The sequence below is a fragment of the Amblyomma mixtum genome, chromosome 3 (assembly GCF_055824585.1).
Source record: "Amblyomma mixtum isolate Tamu chromosome 3, ASM5582458v1, whole genome shotgun sequence".
In the NCBI taxonomy this organism is placed as follows: Eukaryota; Metazoa; Arthropoda; class Arachnida; order Ixodida; family Ixodidae; genus Amblyomma; species Amblyomma mixtum.
The window spans coordinates 48,503,605-48,513,736 of NC_143014.1; the positions used below are offsets into that span (position 1 = coordinate 48,503,605).

General features: G+C 46.9%; 1 non-coding gene across 1 annotated transcript; it reads left to right on the forward strand.

Moving 5' to 3' along the window:
* Positions 1 to 10,059: 10,059 nt before the first annotated feature.
* Positions 10,060 to 10,132, forward strand: TRNAR-UCG (transfer RNA arginine (anticodon UCG)). Its single transcript has one exon. It is a non-coding gene; the product is annotated as a tRNA-Arg (tRNA).

Below are 10,132 nucleotides of genomic sequence, written 5' to 3' on the forward strand. Positions count from 1 at the left end.
TTTTTAATTTTTCCCTTCTTGGCCACCATATTGCGAACGATTTAACATACAAGATATATCGTTCCTGCGACAACCAAAATGTAACCTAGATGGCCAGGTGGTCGAAGTTATTCCGGAACCCTCCACAACGGCACCTCTTTTTTCCCTTACGGCGTGGTTGGGGTGTCCAACGAGAAGTGAGACAATTCCTGCGCCATTTCCTTTCCTCAAAAACCAATCTTTCCACTGTGTGCAACGCGACAGCGGCCAACATACCATCTTATTTGTGTGGGCACGTGAACCATCATTGCTGCTTTGGAAGTATTGCTGTCTTAGAGTATTTCTGTCGGACACGAACCCTTGACAGTGAATACCCGGCCATCGCCGTGGCTATACCATACTGCAGACTCATCCTGGAGAGAGAGAGAGAGATGACTTTTATTTTTCAGCTCAAGTCCGAGCCTTCCTCATCCTGGAATCCAAGCAGGATTGGGAAAGGAAACACAAACCAAAACAGAAACAAAAGGCAAATAATGAAATTTATGCAGTCACACTTTTCAAAGAGGCAATAAAATCCGCTGCATCTTAACAGACAACGACACTCTGTGGCGTTCAAAACGCTACGGCTTCCAGTTACGTCTCGGCCACGCGGTAGCCACTGTTGCATTGCAGGTCACACTGGACGCGACTGTGTGCGCTTCAAAGCGGCACGCGCGAGCAGCCAACGCGTCAGAACACTGAAGAGCATAGAGGTACTTGACGTACTTGAGTGACGTACTTGAGTGTAAACATTCACGCTTTTAAACCCAAAAACCCTACTGAGGGGCATGATGTGGGCAGCCTTCGTGGAGAATGCAGCAGCACTGAGAACGCCCCGGGCACCGTCAGAAATCGTCGGCTGAGCGTGCCTCCACACATACACGCACACGCACACGGACACGCACACGCACGCACGCACGCACGCACGCGCGCGCGCGCGCGCGCGCACACACACACACACACACACACACACACACACACACACACACACACACACACACACACACACACACACACACACACACGCACACACACACACACACACAGTTACTAGAACCAACTCAGTTTCACAGCTCCCCATACCGCCCAGCGGAGAAGAGTGTCCCAAGCGGCGGTCACGAGAACTAACGGCGGTGTAGTCGAGTCTTGCTCCCTGCCGGGCGCGTCGTCTGCTACAGGCCGCGCAGAAGCGAGGAGCGGCCGGCACATATGAGGTTTTGGCGAGCTGCGTTTGCGCTCTACATGGCTGCAGTAAAATAATACTTCAATTGCGGCAGCTTTTCCTTCGAAGCTGCGTGTTATCTTGGAGAACACGTTTGTGTGATGCGAAATTAGGCTTTTAATATTGTGATAAAAGTCCAAAAATGCTGGCAACACCCTCGCGAGCATTGTTTCTTGCTTTGCTCAATGGCTTGTGTTTTCTAGCGCGTACCCCAGTGCATAGTTCCTATAATGTAAAGAGGTCAGACAAAGTTTCAGTGCGTGGGTGCACTCTACTTTAGGAGGGAACGTAGTGAATATTCGAATATCCGCTGCGTTGTCGGTAATGCTGCGGACTCCAGATTGTCACTTTGTGCAGCGCAGCTGGCCATTTCGGAATCCACTTTTGCGATCTCGGAATCTTCTAAGTTACCTCATGGCACTGCTGTCGCGACACACTGGGCACCGCGATCCATTGGAGGCTTTCTATTCGGCGTAGTGCATTTTGGCTTTGAAATATGCGCCTGGAATAAAGGAAACAGCTTCGGAAGAGAGCCTGGTGCCAGCATCCATTTCCCTGTCTCCTAAAGCACTTCCGTACCTTGGACTACATGGGGATAGTGCTTTAGAAGGTCTTCTTCTTCGAAATGGAGATCACAAACTTTGCATTTCGAAGTCTGTTTGCGATCCTTTCTGTGAAGTGCTCCCATCTTTTAAACTCGATGTGGTCTTTTGGCGGCCCGAAGCAATGACGGTCCGTTGAGTCATCGTTGCGATACCCGCTATTGCAGCCCGGTGAAAAGCAGGTCGTCTTGAACAGGTCCGATGTCACAAAATACCAACAAAAATTAACGAAGGAGCAGACGACATAAAGCGGCTGTCGCGAGCGCGCTTTACAAAGGGCGCAGCAGGGCCAGCAACCAACGTCTCCGCTTCAGCGGACGCGGTTACTGCGAAGCGCGTCTTTTCTATCTCTGTTGCTGTTACGTTAATATGTAAATAGTTTTATTAACATTGTACCTCTCCCCCTGTCCTTTCTACAATCCTCTCACCTCTTTCATTTCACTCCTACACACTGCCTGCTATCCTTTATTTCTGCTGAACCAGCTGAAGTGCTTTCAGCAGCGATGGCAGATGCCGGAGCTAGCAACAATCTTTTTCCTTTCATTTACCATGTATTGCTTTCAACTCTCTTCTGTCTGCACGTGGCAGCGGTGGTGGCTCAGCTGTATATCGGTGGCCCGAAGAAATGACTGTCCGTCGTGTCATCGTTGCGATACCCGCTATTGCACCCCGGTGCAAAGCAGGTCAGCATGAAGAGGCCCGATGTTACAACATACAAAGAAAAAATTCAGGCGCCACTTTGACGATCTAAAGTGCGCGAGACGAAAGCCTTTCCACGCAACTTTGGCAGCACGGCTGTTGGCACACACGAGGCGGCAGAACCAACGTTATTTTGCGAGGAGGCAATGGGGTGACTTGGTTTGGCTAGCCATGACTAATTGGGTCATGACCCATGCCTTACTAGTCATGATTGGTTAATAACTAGTAATGATTGGTTAATGACTAACTAGCCATGACTAGTTAATTGATGGCTGGTTAATGACTAGCTAGTCGTGACTAACCAGCAATGAGAAACCAGTCATGACTAGTCATGACTAACCAGTCATTAAGCAATAATAACTAGTCATGACTGCTTAATGACTAACTACTCATGACTAATCAGTCATTGACCAATCATAACTAGTCATGACTACTTAATGACTAACTTATCATGACTGCTTAATGACTAACCAGTCATGACTAATCAGTAATTAGTCATGGTTAGTAATGACTAACCAGTCATGACTAACCATGAGTGGTTAGTGGCTAGCTAGTCATGACTTACTAGTCATGATTGGTTATTGACTTCCTAGTCATGACTGGTTATTGACTAACTTGTCATGATTAGTTAATGACTAACTAGTCATGATTGGTTAATGACCAGCTAGCCATGATTGGTTAATGCCATGATTGGCTGTCGCGACACACTGGGCACCGCGATCCATTGGAGGCTTTCTCTTCGGCGTAGTGCATTTTGGCTTTGAAATATGCGCCTGGAATAAAGGAAACAGCTTCGGAAGAGAGCCTGGTGCCAGCATCCATTTCCCTGTCTCCAAAAGCACTTCCGTACCTTGGACTACATGGGGATAGTGCTTTAGAAGGTCTTCTTCTTCGAAATGGAGATCACAAACTTTGCATTTCGAAGTCTGTTTGCGATCCTTTCTGTGAAGTGCTCCCATCTTTTAAACTCGATGTGGTCTTTTGGCGGCCCGAAGCAATGACGGTCCGTTGAGTCATCGTTGCGATACCCGCTATTGCACCCCGGTGAAAAGCAGGTCGGCATGATCAGGTCCGATGTCACAAAATACAAACAAAAATTAACTAAGAAGCAGACGACACAAAGCGGCTGTCGCAAGCGCGCTTTACAAAGGGCGCAGCAGGGCCAGCAACCAACGTCTCCGCTTCGGCGGACGCGGTTACTGCGACGCGCGTCTTTTCAAGGGCGCAGCAGGTCCAGCAACCACCGTCTCCGCTTCGGTCAACGTTTCTAGATAAAGACAGTTGGAAAACATGCTCCGGGTATGCGGCCCCTTTCTGTCGCCGATTTCATCTCAAAGAGATACGAGCGCCATCTTTCTGCTGGTAGGAGTACCGCGTTTGTTCTTCCATGGCCTCCGTGCCTCCGTAACCAGCTCAAGCATCGGTACGGTACTTTAACACTGCGCTTGATCTCAGAGGCCACGATTTCTCTTCACCGCCGCGGCGCCCATTGGCTCCGCTTGGTCACAGTTTGCTGCGCGAATGATTACTGTTAGCTCGCGCCTCGCATCGTCTGCGCAGGGGGCGGCTGCTTCTAGCCGCGCTCATCTACGAATTGGGAAGTCCGCGTGCGCTCTACGTCTGGGGTACGTCAGGGCAGGATGCTCGAGGTTGAGCTTCTGGCTGTAAATATCGGAAAAAACTGGAAGCCCTTCTTTCCGCGGTTTAGAGAAACATGACGTACCGCTTGCCTCCTCGTAGTTTATGTTGATAATATTATATAAAAACGTTGGGCTGGGAGTAGCAGACGGCGCGCTCATCCTAAAGCGACCGCAGCGCCACCGCCTAGACGGTGATCGCGTGGGGCCGCTCTGCTCCCTGGCTCGCCGGCGCAGTTTGCCAACTGTCTTTACTAGAAACGTTGGCTTCGGCGGACGCGGTTACTGCGACGCGCGTCCTTTCAAGGGCGTACCAGGGCCAGCAACCAGCGTCTCCGCTTCGGCGGACGCTGTTACTGCGACGCGCGTCTTTTCTATCTCTGTTGCTGTTACGTTAATATGTAAATAGTTTTATTACCATTGTACCTCTCCCCCTGTCCTTTCTACAATCCTCTCACCTCTTTCATTTCACTCCTACACACTGCCTGCTATCCTTTATTTCTGCTGAACCAGCTGAAGTGCTTTCAGCAGCGATGGCAGATGCCGGAGCTAGCAACAATCTTTTTCCTTTCATTTACCATGTATTGCTTTCAACTCTCCTCTGTCTGCACGTGGCAGCGGTGGTGGCTCAGCTGTATATCGGTGGCCCGAAGAAATGACTGTCCGTCGTGTCATCGTTGCGATACCCGCTATTGCACCCCGGTGCAAAACAGGTCAGCATGAAGAGGCCCGATGTTACAACATACAAACAAAAAATTCAGGCGCCGCTTTGAGGATCTAAAGTGCGCGAGACGAAAGCCTTTCCACGCAACTTTGGCCGCACGGCTGTTGGCACAGACGAGGCGGCAGAACCAACGTTATTTTGCGAGGAGGCTATGGGGTGACTTGGTTTGGCTAGCCATGACTAATTGGGTCATGAGTCATGACCCATGCCTTACTAGGCATGATTGGTTACTAACTAGTCATGATTGGTTAATGACTAACTAGCCATGACTAGTTAATTGATGGCTGGTTAATGATTAGATAGTCATGACTAATTAGTTGATGACTAACTAGTCATGATTCGTTAAGGGTGAACTAGTCATGTCTGGTTAATGACTAGCTAGTCGTGACTAACCAGCAATGACAAACCAGTCATGACTAGTCATGACTAAGCAGTCATTAAGCATTAACAACTAGTCATGTCTGCTTAATGACTGACTACTCATGACTAACCATTCATTGACCAATCATAACTAGTCATGACTACTTAATGACTAATTTATCATGACTGCTTAATGACTAACCAGTCATGACTAACCATGAGTGGTTAGTGGCTAGCTAGTCATGACTTACTAGTCATGATTGGTTATTGACTTACTAGTCATGATTGATTATTGACTAACTTGTCATGATTATTTAATGACTAACTAGTCATGATTGGTTAATGACTAACTAGCCATGATTGGTTAATGACTAACTAGCCATGACTAGTTAATTGATGACTGGTCAATGACTAGCTAGTCATGACTAATTAGTTGATGACTAACTAGTCATGATTGGTTAATGACTAATAGGTCAGGACTATTTAGGTCATGACTAATTTAGTTGATGACTAACTAGTCATGATTGGTTAATGACTAACTAGTCATGACTAGTTAATTGATCACTAGTTAATGACTAGCTAGTTTGACTTATTAGTTGATGACTAACTAGTCATCATTGGTTAATGATGAACTATACATGTCTGGTTAATGACTAGCTAGTCACGACTAACCAATCATGACTAACTACTGATGAGTGATTAATGACTAACGAATGACTAACCAGTCATGACTGGTTAGTCATCACTAGTTAGTCATTAAACAATCATGACTAACTAGTCATGAGTTAATGACTAGTTCAAATGCCAAATGAGTAGTTAATGACTTCAAATCCCAAAGGCCCTGGTTCGATGCTCAGCCTCGACACAGTTTTTTTAAGTAGTGACGCCGAAACACGGACACATCTGCCGACACGGCTGCAAACGACAGTATGAGGCATTAAAGGCTTTCGCCTTAAAATTAACTGAGAAGCGGACAACACAAAGCGGCTGTCGCGAGTGCACCTTAAAAAGGGCGCAGCAGGGCAGCGAGCCGCACAGAGCGGCGACGAGGGTACGAGGGAGCAAGACTCGATCGCAGCGCCACTAGTTCGCGCGACCGCCACTTGGGACAGCTCTCTGGGCACCGCTGTGAAACTGAGTTGGTTCTAGTAACGTTGCACACACACATACGCCGCCGCGGTGGCTCAGTGGTTATGGTGCTCGGATGCTGACCCGAAAGACGCGGGTTCGATCCCGGCCGCGGCGGTTGAATTTCTTTGGAGGAGAAATTCTAGATGCCCGTGCGCTGAGCGATATCATTGCACGTTAAAGAACCCCAGGTGGTCGAAATTTCCGGAGCCCTTCACTACGGCGTCCCTCATAGCCTGAGTTGCTTAGGGACGGTAAACACACACACACGAGGGCACACACGATCACGCACACACACACACACGCAGGTGGAACCAATGGTTAAAACAACCTGGTTTTGCTGCTGCTGGCCGCAAGACCAGTTGCGATAGCCGCCATAGAAGGAGGAGTCACAGTAGCGACGCGGAGCGTAAGTAATACCCCTGTCAAGCGGGCAAGTTAAGTGCACTTACGGAAAGTGTACTTTGCTGTAAGTACACTTTGCCGCATCTAAACGACGCAAGTGGAGTGTCACTCGCGGAAAATGCACTCCGCCAGGAGTGCGTTCACGGACCATACTTTGCTGGCCGAGTGCGTAGCCTCGACGCCAGCGGTTCCAATGGTACAAAATTTATAATGCATAAAAAGTACTTACAACTTTATTTTACGTGTTATAAACTGTTTTCAGAAAAAAGTTCGTTGGTTATAGCTACAACCGAAGCAACAAAACAAGTAAACGTGATCAGATGCAACATCGCTGCCCGCCGCCATCTTGTTTGTTATCGAAATTCTGGATAGCCTTGGCTGGTCTTGGCTTTTCTGCTATTTAATTTTTTTTTCATCGTTAAAAACTGTTGAGCCTCGCTTTATTTGCACTATCACGTTAAGCAATCAAATATTATTAGTCCTTTTTCTTTTCCATTAGCCTGTTCAGAAATTCCGCTCATTTTCTGTAGCAATTATTTTTTTACTATGAGTGCACTTTGCTTTCCCGTTTAGCACCGCGTAGCCCAAAGTGTCACTCGGGATGCCCGCTTGACAGGGGTATAGAGAGAAATAGGTAGAAATTAATTTAACAAAAATAAACACGTCTTTCCATGAGGGCATAAATATTTAGTTTCTATTTTCACTTCAGGGGAGCACATTCCAGTGTGCCAGTAAGAGTCAAATCCCCAGCAGCTTGAAAGTGAAGTATTTCCTGGTAATATGGGAATATCACCATCAAATACTTCTGAACACAAGCTTCTGGTCATGAAATAAAAGCTGACAAAGTGAACATTTTGCTTTGTTAGTGTTTCGCAGAAGAGCCACCGTCCTATGCAGCTGCACGGAGCTGTTTTTTAATATCAGTCTAACAATAGGTTTCAACTTCATCTACACGCACTCGGCGAAACCACACTGTATTGAGAAAAATGCCTCTTTTCCCCTCTTTCATTGAGAGCACGGTGTTAAGTGCTATTGTCCCAGCAAAAGTGACAGTCACTGATGGTGTCTTCGACTGGTCGTTTCAGATCGCTCTATAGAGCGCTCTGAGATGCAGCCGCACGTTCGGCTGGTCGAAGTCAAGCGCTCTGACTACATTCGGCTGGTTCTTTCAGAGCGCCCGCCTCCAGCTCAGAGCGCTCTGAGGCGCTCCGAGAAAAAAGTCGGAGCGGCCCCCGAGACGTGTTCACGTCACAGAGCCACTTCCGCCGTTTCGCGGAGGCGGATGCGAAGCCAGGGTAGCCAGGGCACATCACGACCGGTCTGACGAGGCATTCTTACGCATCCGTAGAAGCAAGTTTTGGCGCTTTAAACGTCCCTGCTGTGTGGCTCTGTGAGGGGAAATGTCGAAAAGCAGACGAATCATTAAGCTGGGTACGCCGTCTGTGTTACTGTCACATCTGGGGGCTGCCGCGGCATATCCAGAGTGGTACAACGGGACACTAATTTTTTAATTTTTTTTTCGACGCGAGCCGGAGACGAAGAACTGCTGGGGCAGCGATACAGGTTCAGCGGCGACGGCGGCGTGGGCGATGCAGACTGTGTGATTGCTGTGGTTGACACCAGCGGCAGCGCCACTGCGGTGTGGCGATTCCGGAAGTTAGGTCCTTTTCCTCCTTCTTGCGCTTTCGCTCTGAAAACTTGCTGACCATTCGGCTTGACCGGTCTCGCTGTGCGCTCGGAGCTAGAGCGGCTCTCACGTTGCCAAATCCGAACCGGATCGTGGGAGCGACCAGTCGAAGACACCATGAGACAAACCAGCGCTAAACAGCTCTGCACCCGGGTAGTCTATGAGCGCATTTTCGAATCCATGCATACTGCTTCCAACTAAAAACAGCTCCGAATGCGCATCATGCGTTGAATATACTTCAAAAATTTTACAAAAAAAATTACTGTGGCAAAAGAAGCAATATTACGTTTATTTGAAAAATAGCATATTGTTGCCAGACTCTCGTGAAATACACTGTGGCCAGATTTCGAAAGTAAATTAGTAATTTATTTCAAAACAATATTCTTTAAGAACCAAATATTACTTCACGGCAATAAAAATGATGACTTAAAATTGGCAACGCGTACGTTATAATTTTGAGTTTATGTAATACGCACATTGTGTCTAGATTTTCGAGCTTTAAAAGTGCATAGTGGCCAGACTTCTATGCTAAATGACTTTTTTTTAACACCTTTTAGGAGTACATTATTACTTAACGTCATTCAAAATGATGACGCAAATTTGGCGACGCGTAGATTATGATTCTATGTGTGTGTGTGAGGCACATTGTGTGCAGATTTTCGAAGTTAGAAGAGTGGTGGCCAGAGTTATATGCTGACAAAGAAAAACAACTTTTTCTTTTTTGAAACAAGGTTTGCGTTATAGTATACGACGTGTTTTTATATGTGTGGCAAAAAGTTATGATTTCCTCGAAAGGTTCAATTTGCTTTACAGTCTCCAAAATCGACTGCAGTCGACATCGATGGCTGGGCAGGTAAAGCTTCGAATAAAACTAATGTTAGTATAATGTAAAACCATAGCGATAAAGGAACGTTGCATTATTTCTAAGGTTTGACGTATCTCGGAATATTTCTGTTTGGCACGTAGTGAGGTTTTCCTATTAGCAGAACTTTTCTGTTTCATGAGACGGTATTCAAGTAGAACTTTTTACTGGGATAGATGGTCCATTCTGACGTAAGTTCGGCAGCGCGAATGAAGGTGCCCGAAGGCGTCCCTTCTTCGTTTCTACTTCGGGCTTCTTCATTCGCCCTGCTTTACTTATGCCTTAGAGATTGTGATTGCCATAGAGCGCATGTACAGTCCCGAATTGTCACGAGAAAACTCTAAATGTCACCCATCCGCCGTGATCAATTATGGCACCCTTCACGGTAGGCTGTTTAATCTTGGAGTCGATGCTGTCCGTTTCAAGGGGAATTTTTAAGTAGCACGTATTAATTGTGCTCTGTTGTATTTCGTGTCGCTTTGTAGCCCCAGGCTGCAACGTCTTATTAACTGCGTGGTTAAACGTTTCAAAGTTTAAATGTTTACTGAAGGTCAGGAAAAGTTATTCCAGCGTTTATTTCCAACGTTTATAAAACAACAACAAACAAACATATAGAACAACACACTGACAAAAAAAAAGGAACGTGGTAGTTAATCTTTGGTTACACTCTTCCCCTGTATTAATAAATAAAATAGATGAACCCGGAGGTCTCTGTGGGCCTGTGGCGCAACGGATAACGCGTCTGACTTCGGATCAGAAGATTCCAGGTTCGAGTCCTGGCAGGCTCT